At 31.8% G+C, this 22,689-nt stretch overlaps 1 long non-coding RNA gene and 1 pseudogene across 3 annotated transcripts; both read left to right on the plus strand.

Moving 5' to 3' along the window:
* The first annotated feature begins 1,151 nt into the window (after positions 1-1,151).
* Positions 1,152-11,473, plus strand: LOC148598333 (uncharacterized). Of its 2 annotated transcripts, none has more exons than XR_015918481.1 (4): positions 1,152-1,270; positions 8,806-8,908; positions 9,179-9,302; positions 11,287-11,473. It is a non-coding gene; the product is annotated as an uncharacterized LOC148598333 (long non-coding RNA). The 2 variants fall into 2 exon arrangements; XR_015918482.1 differs by lacking the exon at positions 1,152-1,270 and adding an exon at positions 1,301-1,361.
* Positions 11,474-17,208: 5,735 nt separating this feature from the next.
* LOC148598334 (baculoviral IAP repeat-containing protein 3-like) lies at positions 17,209-22,424 on the plus strand (annotated as a pseudogene). Its single transcript, XR_015918483.1, has 4 exons — positions 17,209-18,881; positions 19,326-19,539; positions 19,747-20,037; positions 20,371-22,424. The product of XR_015918483.1 is annotated as a baculoviral IAP repeat-containing protein 3-like (transcript).
* Positions 22,425-22,689: the final 265 nt, after the last annotated feature.

Here is a 22,689-nt window from a genome sequence, read left to right on the forward strand (position 1 = left end):
GGAAAGACTGACTGCACTTGAGATTAATCCCTATAGGTTTGTAATGAACTACATGTACTGTCCTTAATATATCATTCCTTCCCCATTCTTTTATTTCATTTAAAACAAGTAAACGAAACAGTAAAGAGAAAGACGTGATTTGACGAAAACATTAATGGTATATTTTATTAAACGTGCAATACGTGTGAGTTATAATGACATATTCAATCTGTATCCCATTTCATCTTTTCAAAAAGAACTTGAGATAAAGGATACTACAGACACTGTGAAGTCAGCCTCATATCTTGACCTACACTTAGAAATCGATGGTAAAGGAAAACTATTGACCAAACTTTACGACAAAGGTGATGACTTTTCATTCAGAATTGTCAACTTTCCTTTCATCTGTGGCAACATCCCTTCGGCTCTTGCGTATGGATCGTTCATATCACAACTCATACGTTATGCCTGAGCTTGCCGAAACTACGCAGACATTTTGTGTCGCGCTAGAACTCTAACAAATAGGCTTCTGGAACAGGATTATATTACTACAATATTGAAGTCATCACTACAGAAGTTTTATGGTCGTCATCATGAACTCGTGGATCGTTATGATGTATCCATCTGCACCATGAAAACTGATTTATTCAACGGGTCGTAGTTTTCCGTTCCTCGTTTGTCTACCCCGGACTTGACTTTTTATGAGCAACTCGGCGGGTTTTTCTAGAAAAGCAGAGGACACTTACCCTACCGGTGCACCTGGTCCATGCTCCCAGTTTTTAGTGGAGTCCGAGTTGCTCATTTGCTTTTGTTACTTAGTATGTATGATTTTAGTTACTTTATGTTCTTTGTTGTGTATGTCTGTTTTCCATGTCTGGTCTTTGTCCCTGGATTACATTCTTTTGATTACCGCTTTAACCTTGGTTCCCTTGATTACTCTTTCAAATTCCGAGGCCACGGGACATAATTTAGCCATTATACAAGAGTAATCTCCTTTGTGGGTAGATATTTTAACATAGGGTGAATGGGGAAAGTTTTATTCTTCTGTTTGTTTTCTGTAATGTTAATGTGAAGTTTTATTAACCTTCATCCTTATTAGTTTATCGTTTGATCTACAAACCGAATTGTTTATCAATTATAATACTTTGTTATTTCAAATTTTATTTCACCAATAGTGTCACGTAAACAATATCCGGTTACATGTGTGACGCAAATAAACGTACCAATAAAAGTTACAAGGATTTGCCAATTATCTTAATTTATACATATGGATTATTTGCCTATAGACAAGGTTTGTACTTTTATATGTATATACGCTTTTGTGTTATAGTATGAGATGTACTATACAGACATGCATATTTCAACACTTTTAAGTGTAAAAGGTTTGTATATGATAAAGATACCCTAAGCAATGGTTCACTTTTCTTTACCTAGTGTTTCATAACAGTGTTTTTGTTAAAAATAGAAAACAAATTAACGTTAAGTTTTTACCTTTTGCAAACATGGATTACTTAAATCTGTAAAATCACAAGCAATTCTAGTTCCGACATGTAATTGCTATACTCGAAAAAAAATACACTCAAATGCCAATATTTCGTTTTAAATCTAGATCGTTAACTCCAATGTTCGTATAAACTCAATTCAATGAACATTTGTACAGACTAATACTGGTCGTATTGACTTAAGATATTTCTAAAACAGTTGTTTCTAAAAATAGAAAAAGTGAAAACCAAGACGCTAAATTTTATTTTTAAAATATTGGATTATTTATAAACTATATCAACTATCGATTTACCTAAATCGTTCAAAAATATATTAACAATGTGCAAATTCATAGTGTAAACAAATCGTGACGAAAAGCACATTTTTATGCCGGATGTACCTATATTACATCCGATATTATGTATTCTGATGAAATTAATTTCTAGAAATCTCTTCATGTAATATAATCACGAATTTATCCATGTTTTGTTGGTTGTTAATGATGTTGTAACGGTAAGTATGAAAAAAAAATGCATCAAAACGAAAGCTTATCTTTCTCCCATTAAATGTTTAATTTCTTTGACTATGAAGAGGAATTTAGAAATGCAATTTTAAATACATTTTGTAGCCATTAAGAGGGCACATACATATGATATAAACATAACGATGGAACAAAACATTCCTTCGGATAAAATTTATCATCTGTCGGCCTTTTCAGTAGTTGTCTATATAAATATTAGATTACATGTGATATAGGCATACAACAAATCCGCAAAATATTCTTAAAGAACAATTACAGAATACATAACTAGTCGTATATTGGAATTAGGTTGTTGCACTTTCGAAAGATTATAATAACTGTAGAAGAGTAATCCTTCTTCATTGGTTGATTTAAAACGAGAAGTATATATGAGTTTTGACAAAATACAGGCAGATCTGTATACAAAGAGGACTAAAGTTACGTCAAAATAGGTCAAAAAGTTCTGACAAGAAATTCCATACAGATATTTTCGATATTTTGCTATATCAATCGGTATCAACTTGTTCCGAGATTTCTACAAAAAACACCTTTCCTTTTTTTCTGCACTTACGTCAAACATATCTATGAGTAGAGTACATGGAACTAAACATTCACTTTCTAATGATTACTGATGAAAAAGAAAAGAACCAAAAGAAATAAAACCTCATAGTGATAAGAAATATTTTATTATGTTCATGTTTGTTAGTGCAGTTCCCTTTTTGCAGATTAAGGCGTTAACATCAGTTTCTTCATTCTAAACTTAAACAAAACTAAAACAAATTATATTTAATAATGACAAGCGTAGTCTTTTGTATCCAGATCAAACTCTCCTTTACCTATACACCATTGTTAACCCGAAACGCCAATATAACATGATCAAAACGTTCAGGGAAAAGTTTTCTTTTTCTAGTAAATCCTTTTATTATTAAAGATTAAGATCATCGGTGTTTAAGGATTAGTCACTTTTGCACCATATAAATCCATGTTGTCTTTCAACAAGGTTTGTTCGTTAATTTGATTACAAATTCCCCACCAGCTGTGTTCATTCTTTACTTAAAATGATGTCAGTATTTTGCTATATTTGAAATATAAGAAACACTCTTAGTTTAAACATATTTTATAGAGTAATGATACACAATAATTATACAAACAATACAATAATATGGCAAGATTTCGAAAACAAGCAGAGCTTATATAAAATTCGTCTCCTTAAAATAAGGACGTACTGGATTAATGTAGAACTTTGGCACGCTCACAGGTATTTTAAAAAAATAAGATTTTATGTATACTATGATTTATGGAAAAAAGAAACAGAAGAATGAAATGCATTATGGGTACAATGGTTGTATTTAGGTGTTCACAAATATTTTACTATCTATTATGCATTTTTGTACAGCTGTAAAGAGCTGTATGTTTTGGTTAGAGAAACAATCTTCGTGGCTTAAATCTAAATTTTTTCATCATTAAGTGTTTTCAAACAGGAATTAAATTATAAGAGGTTGATAAATGTGTTGATACAATAAATTGTTGTAAGCAATCATAATGCAGGCAGTTTAATGAAAAAGACACAAATAAGTATAACAACAAAATTACCGAAAACTAAACCATAATCACGTACAGCGTAACATAAACCTGACAAAATAGATATTACACCACCGTAGGAGCTGATACAGCAATGGTCTTGACTAAACAAGCAAGCATTTCAGGCCCTCTTCCATTGTGACGTTAATACACCATTGGAGATAAAATTGCTTTTGCATTCTATAGTGCCATAATTGGTAAATCAGTGGTCACATCAACACAAAAAATAATACAAAAAGCAATCATTCCTGGGTATTTTGTCAACCATAATCATATTTGAAAAAAAATTAGTAAGGGACCTTTTGAGACTCATTTGCTCATATCCCTAATTGAAGAGTATGTTACGCAGGTGTTTAAGTACTTGCTCTAGCGTAGCGAACCAATTGTTAAATATTAACACCATATGCTGGTGACGGTATATTGCTGCACAGGTCATGACAATTCATACTTTTAAAACTGAACATGTCTCTTTTGTCATAAATCTTTATACTACGATGACCACTTCTGAATAAGACATATTATGCATAAATTGTATAAAAATAAAGAATTAAATATATACAGAGAGAATAATAAAAAAAAGTCTCTTTGGCATCTTTGAAATCACTTCCAGTTAAAAATTGCTTGTCTGAATGTTACAAATCCTACTCAACAACTTATCATATCCGTAGAAGAATCATAATGCAATGATTGCATAAGGATCTGTCATTGGGCGGACCTTTAGTAGAAAATAGTGCACATGAATATATATCTTCCTTTGCATCGGGAAATCGTGAAAGTTGTAAACATGAAGACAGTATTGACCAGGCAAATCAGTTTCTTCTGACTGTTACGTTACAAAAAAAATAATTGAAATATATGTTTCTACATTCTTTTTCATAAATGTTTGAGTCCACCATAAAAAAATATACGATTAACATATGTTGAAACCACTAATTAATTCAGGACAAGCTAGTGAACAAAAAAAGCCCTACATGTTAGGTATAAGTGACATATGGAAAGGTAATAGTCTCCATAAATTGGAAAATATCCGTTTCTTTTTTTTTTTAAATCCTCCGTAAAAAGAAACCCTATATTTCACATATTGCCCCTGAAAATATGCTTGTTACCATGTGTATTGGATCGTATGAAAACAAATGTAGCAATTTACCTATATAGGTTTCGATTGTTTTCGCTTTCGTTACCCTTTTCCAATATTTTGATTTAATATTTAGTTTTTAATATTGATGTGATATTCTGTGTTTTAATTTTAAGTATTTGTTAGCATGCTTAAAACACACACAATCTACAATATATTTCAAATCGTGAACAGTTTTTAATCTCTTATTTAAACACAATAAAACAATAGTCATTAATTGGTTTGTCCAAAGCGGAATGAATCCTGATTTTATCTATTCGTAGAATAAAATGGGGCAATTTGGGAAAAAAATATTTCCAAGGGATAATTGAAGGCTGTTATACTACTAATACATGTAAATCTAATTATAATGTGTTTATTGTTAACTCCATCATATTATTGTAACCATTTATTTGCCTACAATCGTTTCGACATATCGTGCAATTGTATTAATTGTTGTTTTCCATTCGTATTGAATCTTGTATTCAAAACAACAATTTTATAGAATATCGTTGTCAGTAGCACCTCAAATTGTCGTGTGAGTGCTGTCATTTGTAATGTGAATTTTGGCAGTCAATTTCATCAAAAGAGATTCAGTTAGAAAAAAGGTAAATACATTTCAGTTTGGGATTGGAATTATAAGGAGAAACACATTTGTTAAAATTTATGGAAGCGTATGAAGTCGGACCATTCACTTTCGCACTTACTTGACACTAAAGTCCTTCAGACTTTGATTTTTAGTGAATGGTTCGAGCCGTTTTATTTGTTTGAATGCTATTGGTTACAACAGTGGTTGACATAATAAAGAACGAATTATTAATCTTGTTCATAACACATGAGTTTTGCTGTTAATTAAACAGACTTTCAAATACAGTTAGGTAAGACCGATTGCTTAAATGTATATGAATGTATATGTTACACCATAAATTTATTACTGGGATCAATTTTGAATTAAACAAGAACCAGCCACACATGATCTAAAACTAGAATTTCTTTAAAATCCTTCACGTAATTTATCTTATTTTATATCATTTTATTTTTTCCATAAGTATCGTTCGTTGTGTGTCGCTTAAAAGTTAGAGTTACTTTTATCTTACGGTTTCTTATTTTGTGCAACTTGTTTTTAAAATATGAATTATGTCCATCAAGGTATGAGAATATCAACTTATTACGTAAAGTAAAGGCAGTTTTACAAGACACAGGCAAATAATATACATGTAAAATTTATATAAAACTATCAGCACATCAAATGCAATTGAATTTTATATTCAAGTAAGGTGATTTTCAAATGAAATTTACCTAACATTAATTTAATGTGAACTCTGCCACTAGTGAGTTTGAAAAATTCAGGTCAATGCCATATGAAGTTCATTTCAGAATTATGTGAAACTGTTTAGCATGTCTTCAGGTCATTTGGTGTTGCTTCGTCATGTCAATTTGTGCCATTTATATTTAAACCAATCGGACAATTTAACAACTTGATAGCACTTCCTATGAAAGCATTCTCCTTGTTTGTTTCACATTAAGACATTCCAAGCTTACCCTCTGCAGCAATTTCTTTTTCCAACATATTGATCTTGTCGAATGGAATTGTCATTGTATCAATATGATATATTTAGTGTACATCGAAAGACAAAAAAGTAACAGTCCGGACACGAGTTTGTCAGTGAAACACAGGAATTTGACCTTGAGGTCAAAGTTAAAGATCTAAGGCTAATATTCATGGTATCCTTAGGTGATCTACCCACATGCAAAATATCAAAAGCCTAAATGGAAAGAGAAAAAAAAAGAATTGCCCTGACACGATTTGTTAAGGACGGCGGCCAGAGTAGTATTTACCAATTTTTAGTGGTGGGGCCCTAATCAATGATTATGCTTGTGAATTTTACAGCTTCTTTCGATTTTCAGGGTACTTAATCTTGATAAACAATAAGCCTTAAGTCAATGACCTTAACGGCGTTGATATGTCAAATTATAGTTCATAACCACACAACAAACGTTTGTCAGTGCACTTTACAGTAGGGAATCCGGGGTTAGAACTCCTCCGTTCTGTTGAAAAAGTTTGTAAGTTTTGCAAAGACTTTGATAAAAAAAAAGCAAAAACAAAAACAAACAAAAAATTCTTGGAACCTCCTTTTTTCTTAAACCCCTATTCAAAGTCTCTGAACCTACTCGTGGTTTGTATGTATTCTTTAGTACAATTCCTAAAGGAAGGTGCTTTCCTATCTTTCGTCATTATTACCCTATTATTTACATACATCACTAAACGACAATCTAAATACTCTGTTTGTTTTGGTTACAACAAACACAATGGTGTAATACTACCATCACATACACTTTTTAATACTAAGTCATTTCTTTCAATTTGGTCATGCAAAATGACTTTTTAAACCTTTGAAAGAATTTATCTATTAACAATGTAAAATAAAAATAGTAAACACACCCTCTCTAGTGGACTATAAATACCTACGAAAAAAAATATAAAGTGTTTCAAATATCGATCCTTTTTAAATGTCTGTAATTACTTAAGGTTCCGCTAAAGGAAAATGTCAGTTGTTAATTTCTTCGTTATTACACCATAAAAAGACTTGAAACCTGGCCAGAAAGTTAATTTTGTTACTATCTTCATATTTTAAATGTTATGTTGATGTGTCACTTATCAAAAATAGTGTAATGATGGAAAACAAAATGTAGTCATTTTGAGAATAAAACAAAAAGTAGAGTCACTACAGTACACATTTAAATGATACCAAATCGTTACCAGTAACTTATTAGACCTTTATCTAGTACAAGCTATCCCTTACATGTAACGAATTTCTGTATTTCACGCCCTTCATGGTTACTTTCACTTTCAAGTCAACATGGAAGCCTCCTTCTTTAAATCTTGGTGGGCAGTGTAAAAACAATCTAAAATATCAGGTGATACTGAACCGATCTGGTCAGTGCCGACAACATTTCACCCAAAACAACTTTTTTGCATAACTGTAACTAAAAAGTATTTATGATGATAGTTGTTTTCATCAGAAACTGCTGTTTACATCCTTCAAAACTAGATTTGTCCAAATCGAAAGTAGATTGATGTATCACTCCGCTCTAAAATTTCTTGTTAAGTATTTTTAATTTTACAATGAAGTTAAGATAACCCTTCTAAATTTTGAACATGCTCTTAAATGGAAAAAAAGTATTCATCTTATTCACTGTCACGTGTATTTATACTACATTGTACAACGTTTCGCTGTCGGTTTATTTTACGACGTATGACATCCGGTTTCGTGTGAGCTGTTATTCGGTGACGCCAGGGATGTAAACACAGAGAAAAATTGATTTAAAATCGGTCAGTATATGCGGGTATATATGTACTTTTTATTTACAGTTGACTGTTAATGAAACTTTTCATGCCCCATCATCGGCCATACTTACTACGCTTTTTGGGGCAACTAATTTACTTTATTTAAACATTTTTTTTAAAACTGAACTGTTAAGGTTTCAGTAGTAAATTTGTACATAAGTTTACTATTAAACGATAAAAAAAGTATTTTATGATTCTCTGTGATATTTGTCGTATGGACATATAATGTATGGAGGGTATTTTCTTACATGACATACCACAAATTAAGTTAAAACTCCAGTTTAGGGGATCTCTTAAATAGTGTCTTTTCATCCATTGTAGAATAATATGGGGTAGGCATTGCCTGAATCAGCGAGCGTCCTGAGCTTTACCATACATGTATCGTCTGAGTGACTCATAAATATAATGACATTACAAAGAGGAGGGGGATGTCAACCCAGATGTAAATTTTTGCTTCGCAAGTGCAATATTTTTCTACATATTTAAGCAGCAAGCAAAATCAATATTTATATTTGAAAATCTTCACATATTTTATCCCTTAAGCAGGGTCCAGGGGAGGGTTCTGGTGGTGGAAACTCCTTTTCATTGGAAAATTTTGTCACATGTACATTTGTGCTTCATCCACTGTAACCCTCTCTTTTCAAAATCTCTGGGTCTGCAACATTTGATAAATGTAATGTTATTCCAGCTGTCCCTGGATTAAAAGACCCTTGTGACATTTATATGTACATGTACATAGTCAGTTTTGAAAAAAACAATATGTATACTTTTATTTTTCAGGTTGTTATATTGAAAAAGTGACAGATCCATACAGATCTGTAGATGGAGAGAGATTAAGATGTAGACCTTATTTTAGATACTATACATCTTATAGTTACAGAGTGTAAGTTAAATTGACATGTACATGTATATGGAAATTACTTTCTGAGTAAATAATATGGAAGTGTCAGATAATACTCACTATATAATTAATTGATGAAAATTAGGTGACATTTAATAGATCGAAGTTCATTGTAAATCCCTTGCCTAATTGATTTTTACCATTTTTTTATGGATTTGTTTTGTGTATTAGTTATTTTGAATTATACATTATTATCTCAATTATATGTTTTGCAGTTCTTTGGGGTGTTAATGTTAATTATTAATTTTGTAGGAACTCCATATTCATCTACAGAGCTGCATCATTACAGAAATCAGCTTAGAAAATTTGGTTTTGTCAAAAGTCACTGTGATAGCACCGCCATTTCTGACTCATTGTTTTAAATCTTTAATGATTTGTAAGTACAAATTAATCTTAGATAGGATGTAGTTTCCTAAAAAAAAGTCTAAGGGGTTAACTTTTTTGGGAGGGGGACTTCCATGGTAAAAAAAATTATCAATTTAGGCTTGTCGTCTGGATGGGGCCTTTATATTTGGGATCGATTTTTTAAAAACAATTAAGTAGCAAATAAAGCTTGAATAAGATTAATTAAAATTTTTCAAAGAATGCAAGGGGGGGGGGCTACTTTTTATTTGCAGTCAAATATTGGTATGGGGCTGTTGTCGTTGTCTGTAGAAACTAATAGTGACTTGGTTTTGTGCCATAATTGGAGTACTGGTTGATATTTATATAATTTTATAAGAAGATTACAAACTCACCAAAGGAAGGTTGGTATTAATTTTGGGGTTTATAGCCCAACCGTTTTCGGATAAGGGGCATAAATAAGCATTTGATAGAATTCAACGTCATAACATAATGTCTATGATATTGTTCCTTAATATTATATACAAAGGTCAGACTTGGAGTGATTTTGGGGGGGTAAACATTTGAACTTTTCAGAAACCAGGGGCCAGAAACATGCATTTTCTTGATTGCCAAACAATATCTTGACTATTAGGGAATATAGCTCTTTGAAATTGTATTTAAATGATATACATGTACAATGAACCACCAAAGGAAGAGTGGGATTGATGTTTGGGATTTAGACTTGAATCTTGTAGTCTGAAACATACATTTTCCTAATGTATTAATATTAATCTGAATAGAAGTGAACGGATCTCATATAAATTTTACTACAAGGTACCATACCACGAAAAAAAAAAGACTGGGATTGATTTTTGTGGTTGTGACTTGAGCCAAGTAAGAAAAAGGAGTCACTGATGGGCCATGAAAAACAACATTTTTTTTTATTATTTCTGGACAATACACAATGTATCTTTAGTGAACAGAAATGGATCACTTTGAAATTGTACCACAAGATGCCATTTTCCACAGGAAGTTTTGAATTGATTTTTTCAGGTTTTTACTGGAACTATCTTGGAATAATGGCAAAACAGTGACCAAATTGGTTCTGGTCAAATTTTTATCCTGTGTCAAATATCTAATCTTAATCAAATTTTGTAGCTTGTGTCAAGTTTAAATGGTGTGTCAATTCTTGCCCCAAATGTTCAAGGTTCAAACTCTACAGTCATATCAAGCTGTTCCCTGCAAAAATTTTTATTTGAGTTTACGTTCAAATTTGTTAAGTAGCTGGCAGCAATACTTTAATAGAATTGATTCTACAATTGAGCATGAAAGGAGGGTAAATTTTATTTTGGGTAATGGAATTGAATTTTTCTAAAGAGTGAAAATGTGTGCTCATGGGGTAAATGTTACCATGCTCACCAAGGTTGTTTGATTCAACCATCTCTCAGGGGCCAATTGTGTAAAAATTAGCAGTTTGTTTCAAAATTTTGAACTTAACCTCTATATTCTGCCTCTCAAAATGGCATATTGAATGACAAATCTTACAATACTCCTAAAATCCCAATTCCTTATTTACCCTGAAAAGTCTTTGGACTTTTGGTCAAATCAACAACATTGTTCTTATTTAAGGGTTGCAAAAAGAAATTTGTTTAAGGTAATGTGATTATTTTTCACATATATACACATGTATACATGTACATTATCATTTCAGCAAACTTTTTTTAACTTGCAAAGCTCTATCATGTTTTTTGTTTAAAAACATTGTAGTAGTTGCTTTAATTGGTTAATTTAATTTCTATCATATAGTCCTAACACATTGCATTAGATCAAAATGGCCTTCCATATTTTTCTCACTAAAGAGAAAGTGAAAGTAGCTATAAATAGAATTGAAAAGTAGTCTCAATGTAAATGGCTTCCATTTAAATTCATTTTGAGTAATTTTACAATTAAGTATAGTTTTAAGATACAGGAACAGTTAAAAAAGGGTAACTTGCACTAGATCATGTTTGTTAAATATTTTTGTTTACTTTTTATAGGTATATATGGACTTACAAAAGATGTGTATTTAATGGAAGTCTGGCACCTTTATATGCATTATTCAAGAATTACTGTAATGGGAAAATGTTTTCAATTAGCTTAGAAAGATTGTGCTAAATGAGAAGAACATTTTGGTATATGATATGATGTTATTATGGCATCCACTAATAAAATATTGAACTTTCAGTTTTTGGTTTGTTTTCCGTTAGCGGAACCTTAATATGTGTTTGTTTATTAAACACACAACAAACGAGTAATTCTCGTAATATACAAACATTGCAATAATATAATATTCAAGAAGTGGCCAATGTTTCTCTCGTCATAGCAAACCTCCGACTCTGTCTGTGCAGCATTGCACACATGAATCACATGGTAACGGACTATTTGAGATTCGCGATTCTGGACTAACAGTGATTGGTTACGGACTTTTAGTAATCAATTTTGATGAAACAGTTTATATAGAAAGTATATTTTTGCTCTAATACAATTTGTCCAACGTTTCCCATTATAAGTCGATTATTTCAAGGAGCTAAGAATGCATATCTTTCGGGAGATAGTTAATACTTTCAGTTTAAATACCCATTTGAGCAATGTATAAATGTGCAATGTGTAGCCTGTCATCGATGTACCAGTTAGAAAATCAAACAAATTGATCAAAAAGAGTCCAGTCGATTTGTTTATATTTTTCTATATTTAATCGAGATACAAAAATACAAATGAATAAATAGAGAGTTCATAAATAAAAACATATATTATAGAGTCAACGTACAAACAAGGTCATACTCTCATACATCGAATTGATTCGCTGCTTGTACAGATTCCTCATTCCAAATCATCTTCCAAATAAACCGAAGAAGATGGTTGCAAAATGCTGGTATTTTTGGTCGCCAACATATTTGACCAATGTGATGAACGCGTTTTTGCAACAAGTGGTCGGCATTCCAATGGGAACTAATTGTGTTCCACTACATGCTGACCTATTTCTTCTCTCTTTCTAGGTTCACGTTATAGCTGATCTGATCCAAAACAAGAAACTTCGTTTATCTTTGTCCTTAAATTACCATATGATAGTTAAACAATCTTAGTACCGGGGGTTATAAACATGTCATCTATCAAAAAAAAAAGTCCAATCTTTTTTACGTTTTTCTTCCTTTAATGACGTGTGGATAAATATATTCCAATACAAAGTATTTCCCCTGAATGACTGTGTATTTCCTTCTTAAAAGACGAATGAACGTCGAGATAAGTCAAACGATTATAACATTCAGTTAGGGAGTACTAGAGAATTGTCATTAAATGACATACTAATTATACCTCTTTATGTATTGTTTCGTTTTCACTTCCGTCTTTTAAATGTTGCATTACTATTTCACTGTTTTTGTGTATTATGTTGTTTTTGGGCCAGCTGCAGCCTATCCTGTATTTTGATGGTGTTTTTCGCCATTCATTGAAGACCAATGAGTGGCCTTGCGCTGACATTTTTCATCCCAGTGGGGTTGTTATCTCTTTGACATTTTCACTATATTCATTCCCTTTATAACACAACCTATAGATGTACACATGTATTGTTGTTCGATAAAATCGACCAGATTGTCTCTGTAAAGCATATTTAGGGTTGATTTGGAAGTTACATTAGGTATGTCATTACATGGTATTAAATTCATTAAAATATAAGAGGGTCCACAGAGAAAATTTGAATATTGGAATACGTTGAAATATTATATAAGAGTAATCAAAGAAACCAAGGTTATAGCGGTAATAAAAAAAATGTAATCCAAGGACAAATACCAGACATGGAAAACAGACATACACAACAAAGAACATAAAATAACTAAAATCATACATACAAAGTAACAAAAGTAAATGAGCAACTCGGACTCCACTAAAAACTGAGAGCATGGACCAGGTGCACCAGTAGGGTAAGCGTCCTCTGCTTTTCTAGAAACACCCGCCGAGTTGCTCATAAAAAGTCAAGTCCGGGGTAGACGAACGAGGAACGAAAAACTATGACCCATTGAATAAATCAGTTTTCATGGAGCAGATTGATACACCATAACGATCCACGAGATCATAATGACTACCATAAAACTTCTGTAGTGATGACTTCAATCTTGTAGCAAGATTGAAAGGATGTTTTGAAATTTCAGGTTGAAAAAGTAAAATTGATCATTGTTAAAGTGTTTTATGGTTATATATACCTTATTTTGCTATCTTTTAACTGTATATTTTTTGTACTAAAAATGTAGTTGGGTAATCAGAAACAATAGATACAAAATATAATTTGTCTTGGTATTAAAAACTGACGCAATATCCATACGATATGCACTGTCATTTAGTCTTCGTCTACACAAACATTTTATTGTGGAACTCCATAACATATCTTGTATCGTTAATATTGTATAGTTTCAAAGCATAACAACAAAAAACAAAACAAAAAATCCAAAAAATTAATATAAACAAAAATCAAACAAAGAAAACAAACACACAAACAGAAAAAAAGAAACACAGCCAAATTATTTTCTTTGTTTTACTTTTTTTAAACTGGGCTTCCCTATTTTACAATACAAGTTAAATTGATGTAATTTGATTTTTATGGGTTTCAACATTCATTGAAAATTGAAAAGAAGACATATTTGATCAGTAGGTCAGACATAATTAAAAATTTAAAAAGCATTGATGCATTTATATTTCAATTCTACTATTATTGTACTCATTGGCATTTCATTTTTAGTATAACAGCATATATCTTCTACGACTCTATACAGGGGCGGATCCAGGATTCGAGTTTGGGGGTGGGGGGGGGGGGCATTAATTGAATTAAATGCCGTGCAAAGCAAGGCAAAAACTATTATTGGGTGAAACGTACGGTGAAAAAAATATTTTTCTTACCAATTTAATGGGGGCGTACGCCCGGTACGCCAGTCCTTGGATCCGCGTCTGCTGTAGGTACTAGATTGCTAGTATAGAATGTGGTATATAACATTGTAGTCATGATAAAATTAGACACCATATACAACACATCTTTACGGAGCGTATATTAGTTGTTAACAATATAAAGTAACGGTCAAAATGGACACAAAATGCCTATTTCTATTTCTTTTGTCTGCTGGTTTGAAGCTTTGATTTTCATTTTTATATGTATTTGTATTTTATTATGTTTTCTGCGTTGCGTTTATATATACCCTTTAACCCTGTTATTATTTCTTAATTGTTCAGCCATTATGATGATTCCGTATTATTTTAGACTATTTTTGTTTTTATTCTATGAAGTGTCCCATGTAACGTCAAAACTAGCTTTAAAACAAGTGACACACATTCAACAAATATATAAGTTTGCGTAGCAATTAGTCAATGAATAAACGTTCCTGTCAAGTTGTATATAACACTTTATAATATTTCTAGATAATAGTATGGCAATAATCAGGATAAAACAAATATTTCTGTTCAATCAAATTCAATTTTATTTGATACGATCGTATTATAAAGAGTTGATAAATATGTATATCCATAATGATCAGTCTGTAATAATGGCCCAAGGAAGACTGCAATGCCAATCGCAAGGACTATTGTAGTTTTCTGAGGGCCATTAATATGGTTACTGATCGAAGAGATATAAATTGTCTATTACGAAGAAAAGACTTTTTTAATACATTTATTACCCAGTTTTTAAAATTATTGATTGTCTTATAAGTAAACTCATGCATGAAATTTTAGTAACAATACATTTTCTAAATGCGTGTAATCAGTTATTAAAATGACAAAATATGTTTTAGTTTATTTCTCTATCATGCTAACAATAAATTGTATTTATAAGTTGAAATTTATATCTCTATACATATGTTCTGTTTACGTAATGATGTAACAAAGCATAAGTGATAACGAACCGTTTCGAAAAGCCATTGTAAGTTATAATGCCCGGTCCGGTCCGGGAGAAATAATAACTCGTAATAACCGGTTTAACCTATAATATCATGGCAAGGTAAATTATGCACAGTATGTCGTTTTAATAAACAGTCAGATGTATCCATCATGTAATCAACTGGCTAAAATTGGTCAATATTGGTCTACATAATGAATATGACTATATACTACATTCCATTCCACTTATGCTAGGGTTATTAAGTAAATCCATTTTGCAATGTTTTTCTACTTGAAATTACTCATCTTTTTCATAAAACATTCCAAAAGTGTAATACACATTTAATTCATTGATAATGTGGGAAGTATGACGAATCTCAACTACCACAAATGCGTAACTCCATTGACATACATATATGTACTAATACAGGGAAGTAAAAAGATTTATGAATGATTTACACAACTTATAAACAATGATACTTTTTATGAAAATCGTCGCACAAAATTCGGTTAAATTTTCACTTAATTCAAGTACGAAGATATCGAATCAATAAATTAAGAAATATTTTTTAAAAAGTTAAAACAATGAAACGTTATGAACAGGGATGTTATAAGCTTGCCAAACTGAATTTGCAACAGTCTTGGTGTGAATCTCATGATGAAATCGTTGTAAAAATGTTTGGCTACCAACATCAACTACAAAAGCAAAAACATATGAGCTATTGATTACCCTTATATTATTCATAGCTGCCTTAAATAGCCACCAGTTAATTTAAGAATCCCACAATCGATAATGAACTGTGACAAAGATTAAGTGTTAGTAAACGAACATTTTTATATCTTTTGTGAACGTGAAGTAATAATCAATTACTTCCTACACTCATGAATCATATGTTGAATTAAATAAGATAAGAAACCAATGACGTATTTAAGATGTTGCGTCAATGTTAGTTTTCGTCATTCAATGAGAGATTTTTTAAAGGTAAGTTTAAGTGCATTTATACTGATATTGAAATGTGGATATATTCAAGTAGAATGAATATTTCTTGATTAAAAGGGTAGAACTAAAAAACAGCTTTCACACTCAAAAATACAAAATAGAAAATAATAAAAATTTTGTCTTAACTGATTGAAATATTAATATTAGGCCTGAGATAAATGAATGCAAATATAGCAAAATATATAGCACGCCACTTATGGGAGAACATTTTGGAAGAATTTTCTAAAGGTGAAATGGAATAAGTAGGCAACAAGTTCACTATATTTAGTGTACATTTACCGCATTTTTGCCTTGGTGTATTTTTTATGGTTTTTTATATATATTATAAAATGGTATATGATATATATTTACAAAAGGGTAAAGATGTCTATTATATAACGAGAATGGATACGGTTAACATGTCAAAGAGACAACAACCTCACAGATATGAAAAATGTCAGCTTAAGGTCACCTATGTGTCTTCAATGAATGTCGCGGAAATCTTCAAACCACAGGGTAGGATGCAGCTTGCCCCAAAACAACATTATACACAGATACCGTGAAAATGTTTTAACCAAACCTTAAGTACACAATTTAAAAAAATATATATCTCATCGTTTAATATTGGAACAGTAACACATCTATACAAAAGTCATTGATGGTATCTTCTATAAGGGTGACTACAAATGAAAGGAAAACATGATGTTTTAAGCCAGTAAAAGAAAAAAACAATATGCATATAAACTATTAGGATAAAAATGTGTGAAATGCAGCTCAAACCCTCATATTTAAAATTAATAGAATCATGAGTCTATGAATATTTACCTCCCTTACTGCAGTCAAATGTTTTATGGAATAAAACTCTATTTTCGGCTGTTTTGTCATGTATATGTTCACCATACCAAATGACAGGTTGTAATAAATGATATTTAATTGACAAAGGATTTGGTTTCCAGCTTTATCCGATTGGTTCTAAGAAATTTCCCTATTCGTGTAACAGCTAAGAAAACATAAATTTTAGATTTTTTTAATTTTCGACTTATAAATCGCCTTTATTTTAATGTATTCTGACATTTTTTTACAGGATAATTTCTGAGATTGCAAGCAATCTTACTTCCTGATAATTTAGTGAAACAACATATTGTACATGATGTGTATTTCCGTCAAGAAATCTACCCCAAGCAATTTGTTTCAGCGACAATTACAACGAAGATTCAGCTGGCCCTCAACTACTTCCGATGTTGTCAAATTAACAGTTTCAAAGTTGAATGACCTAACCGATTACATATCTGATTTGAACCAGACATTCAGGCATAAAACAGAAACAGAAACGAATGTTTCTCAATTAAATGGCACTTGCGAAGCTAACAGGAAGGAAATGAAAGAGACATGTTTGATTACTAGAACAGTTCCATTAACAAAATCAGACTTCTATCTTCAAGGTTGGTTTCGGTTACAAAAGGCAATCAAAACTATAAATGATATTTCATTTCATATTAAGAATCAGAAGGAACGACCTATGACTCACATGATCAATTATCTACTTTGCAAAGAAAAGGATGGTGTTGAATTATCAATTAAAAACACATTCAGAAAGAAAACAGAATCTAAGGGTAATTCTAATTTATTGGAATTGCTTTTCATTCTACAAAACGTGCCTCAGCTAACTTACGATGTGCTGCCGTCATCATTGGAAACATACTTTTCAACTCTCTCTTCTGGGAGCACTGTTGAGATAACTGAAGCGATGTCGAATAATTTGCTTCGTCTCTCATCATTTCGTAACTTTCCAACTCACATTAATATATTTTCTAGCCGTTTGTCTAGCGCAGGGTTTTACTTCACTGGAAATTCTGATACTGTGAAGTGCTATGCATGTGGTATATCTCATAGTAATTGGACTTCAGGAGAAGATCCAATCAAAGTTCATGAAAGATTAAACCCAAATTGTCCACATTTACAAACGTATTGTTATGAAAATAATGTGCAAACTTCAATATTGCCTTCAAATGGAGCTTCTGGTTATATTCAAGAATTAGAATTAAATACAAAAAATGATTCAAAGAATTTATGGTTTAAAAATAAAAACATCGAATCAATGACGTCACTAAACAGCTTAAAAGCACAAGGTTATGAAAGAATGAATAGCGCACAAAGTGCTTCAACTACAACAGATAGTATTCAAGAGAAAACGCAATTGAATTCGACGAACAATTTATCCGAGGGAAATAGAGAAACTCGGAAACCGAATTACATCGGTACTAGTACTTCTCAAAATTCGACTATTCAGACAGAATATGGTGCCAATAGTTCAATTACATTCACCAGAAATATTAAACCTGGTCAAAATGTTGAAACTAACGAAGCACCTAGTTCTTTAAATGCCAATGAAAATATTGTAAGGAATTCAAGTGCTTCAAACAAAGAAAGGAAGGAAATGTACCAAATTTAGGAGTCAATTTAGAAAAGCCTAAGTATCCAAACTATGCCCCATTGCAAGTCCGAATTAGTACCTATCAGAATTGGCCCGGATATCTAGATCAGACTCCGAAGTTGATGGCTACTGCTGGTTTTCTTTACGCCGGCTATAACGATTACACGAGATGCTTCTTTTGTGGTGGTGGTCTCCGGAATTGGGAGGCTGAAGATGATCCATGGGTTGAACACGCCCGATGGTTTCCAAAATGTGTCTATCTTTTTCAAAACAAGGGTGCAAAGTTCATAGAAGTTGTACAAGAAAAGCACAAACAAGTAATGGTAAGGAAATTATCACACTATATGTAATAGAAAATAGCAAAATTTGTTTTTTATAAAAAAATATTTTCAGTAAAAATGCGTTGAGAAAGATTTTAAAAATCTGCAAGTAATCAGAAAAAAAAAACTGAAAATACAAAAATCTTAAATTTCTATGAATGTTTGTTTAAGCTGTTCCAGCCAGGATATAACTTATAACTTATGAGGGTAATGATGTTGTTCTTATTTAAACATGGGAAAGGGTTTATATTCGACCTTTTTATACCGAACGTAGGCAAAGAATAATATGCGAATTTAAAAGCTGTGAATTATAACAACACCTTACATCTCGAGTTACTTCTATTTTCAAATGACAAGGTTTGCATCTCAATCGTTCACAGATAGAAATATCGGGTAATCTATGTGTATTGGAAGTCATTTTAGAACAGTTTTTTGTCTTTCATGCAGGCTGCACATGATAACCTTACAAATGAAGACAACGTTTTAACAGTACAGACTACAGCCCACATCAATGAGAGCCAGGTACCCGACGCCACCACGGAGATCCATCTGATCAGTCAAAATCCTTTGAATACCATTGCTGCTAGATCAGTTCTTGAAATGGGATACACAAACATGCAAGTCCTACAAGCAATAGAAAAGCTTCGATATTTAAAGATAGGTACGATATATTGCCATTCTCTCCTTATTACAACATTAAGATTGAGTTTCACATGTACACATGGACTTAACAGCGATTTATCTTTTTCAACGGAAAAATTGCACATTGTATAATAAACCAGACTGGTCACCTCTCTGTGAAAACATTTTCAACTAACAATCAGGCTCTTAATTATACATGAACGTGTAAATATACTCTTTTTTTCAGATGCAAAATCAGCAACAGCAACTGAAATTATGACAGTGTTGCTTGAAGACAACTTTGAGTGGAACAGTACATCATCGAACACCACACAAAACCCAAATCACATAGTTGCAACATGCAACTCCGCCTACAAATCTACCTTAAACAGTAGTGTCGAAGAAACACCCATTGCGACAAACAATGGCAACTCTTTAACAGAGGAACAAACCATTTCAACAATAGAACCATTTAAATCCACTAGTCAAGGAGCCGCAGGTGAAATGTCGTCTAATGAACTTGCAACAGCCTTAGATGGTACGTTTGTTTACTAAGGAAACTAAGTCATTCAAAGATGTACATCATAAATTGTGTTACTATAATTGTACTTATTTTCACGAGTATTCAAGCTTGTGTAATGTTGAAAGTAAATGCTAAATTCATACCTTTCACGGGTACTGATTTCAGCGAATGATTAATGATCGTAAAGTTCATAAAAATTAATTAATGGCGAAACTAAGTACAGAATCTGACTTTCTAGCTGTTTTTAAAATGAGGGCATTGCCACTCTACTAAAACAGTTCAGATGCACATGTAGATCGTCAGGTGTGAATTATTTGAACCTTTATAATTATGTATCTTTTTTTACAGACAGTGAGCATTTACTGGAAGAAAATCGACAGCTTCGTGATCAACGTTTATGCAAGGTATGTCTTGATTTAGAAGCAAGCATTGCCTTCCTTCCATGTGGGCACCTCGTTTGTTGTGCAGATTGTGCTCCAGCAATGCGAAAATGTCCGATTTGCCGTGCCCGAGTGAAGGGGACTGTGAAAACATTCTTGGTATGACGAAAATGGCTATCTTATAACAAAAGTACAAGAATAAAAAAAGAACTACTGATGAAAAAACCGAGTAAATATGTGTTGAGAAACACAAAGATAAAGAATAAAGAGGACGAACAAAACACAACATATATTAACTAAACAATGGCCAATTGGCACAGAAACGAGCTCCACTTAAACCAAGGAACAACGGTTTTGAACACTTACATTTTCGTATCAATGCTGTCCACTTACATATACTAATGGTAATAGATCATTCTGCGCGATCTTACTTCTTACAAAATATCGAAGTCTCAATAATAGGACAATTCAGAGGTATCAAAATCCAAGCACATGGCCTGAACCTTAACACGAAAAGCTCGATCTTAATACACAATATAGCGAATACAACATAATACAATTACATATACAAAATGGAAATAAGGGGGGGAATCATACAAAAAACTTGTCATTTGGCCACCTACAAAAACCCTGGAGAGATATCAAGTGCTACGAAAGAGAATATTTTAAAAGTGTATAAAAGCGGTGATAAATGGATAAAGCAAAAGACATAGAGCATCGAAGACTTGTCAGTCGAGTTATTAATCGTGATACTATTGATTTAGTTTTCACCAAAAGACAAAGTAGCAGAGATCATAGAAACAATGTACAACGCACTTTTCATTTACTCATGTGCAGTATAACTGAGAATATTTAAAAAAAGTATTATCAAAAAATCAAGCTTTAATCATCGGTTTCTACATTCGCAGTCTTAATTACTATGCCTATGAAACGGTCAAGATTAAGTCAAATGTGCTTTTGGGACTTAACGTTCAATGAATTAGTTTGAAGAACAAGGATACAATAACCATTTATGTAACATGTTTTATAACCTTAAAAAGAAACGCATACTTTTATCAGAAATATTGAAAAGAGTTTTATACATCCATGGTTTATACACATAATAATCCAATAACATATGCTAGACTATGCCTTCTATGAAAACTTGTATAAGTATCTACGAAGTCTAAATGTAAGACATAGGCTGTACATTTTATGTATTTCGTCAATGCTTTCGTCAAACATTTTCATAACAGAATGTGGTTATATGAATGCCGACTTAACTCAGTTATATTTTATAGTTTTATTTACAATGTACAACAGAACATAATTCGTTTTGGTGCAAAGTTTACATTGATGATATATCTTTTTTGTTTTTGTACAATTTGATTGACCTTCAGTTTTTGTGATTACTTTTTTACAAGAGGCATTTTTCAGTATCTTTTTAATATCTTTGAAAAGGAGAAAGGGGTTGGGAAATAAAAAGGGACTAAAAGAAGTTTATAAGATTAAAACTTTATTGACAAATTAGTCTTCATATATGTATTTGTACTAGCGATAATTACTTGAACGCATTTTATATATTTCATGTGCAATATTTTATTTTGTGGTGTGATGCATGTGCCAAATATCTTTTTATTTACTTTATATACATTTATGTAAAAATGACATCCATTTATTACGTCTAGATGTGTATTGTTTACGATCTATATATTTATATTAAGGAACAAATGCCTTTTTTATACGTTACATTAATTGCATTGTTAATGAGTAATCAAGGGAACCACGGTTATAGCGGTAATCAAAAGACTTTAATCCAGGGACAAAGACCAGACATGGAAAACAGACATACACAACAAAGAACATAAAGTAACTAAAGTCATACATACAAAGTAACAAAAGTAAATGAGCAACTCGGACTCCACTAAAAACTCGGAGCATTAATATACTGTTATTTGATGTTAAATTTAATCCAACTTTTTTTGAAACAATATGTCGTGTTTGATGTAATTCAATGTCGATAAATACAAACCAGAATTAATATTTGTTTTAATCAATTTCAAGATGCCAGTATTTTATTATTGATGTCTTAAAATGCCTAGGACCAATGATCATACAAAAGCTAATACCGTTGTCCGTCTTTCTTATTCTTTTAAAAACTTCTGTAAATGCTCTGTGGATTATTACCAAATTAGTCCACCAACATCATTTGGGGTGTCTTCTTTTCACATTCAGTTGATTAAGGAGACCAAGCGTAAACAATGATTGTTATTGCTATTCTACATCTTCAAAAGTCTGTGAGAGATAC

This window comes from Perna viridis, chromosome 14 (genome assembly GCF_037379345.1).
Source record: "Perna viridis isolate PV_CMFRI_1.1 ecotype Kerala chromosome 14, ASM3737934v1, whole genome shotgun sequence".
Lineage (NCBI taxonomy): Eukaryota > Metazoa > Mollusca > Bivalvia > Mytilida > Mytilidae > Perna > Perna viridis.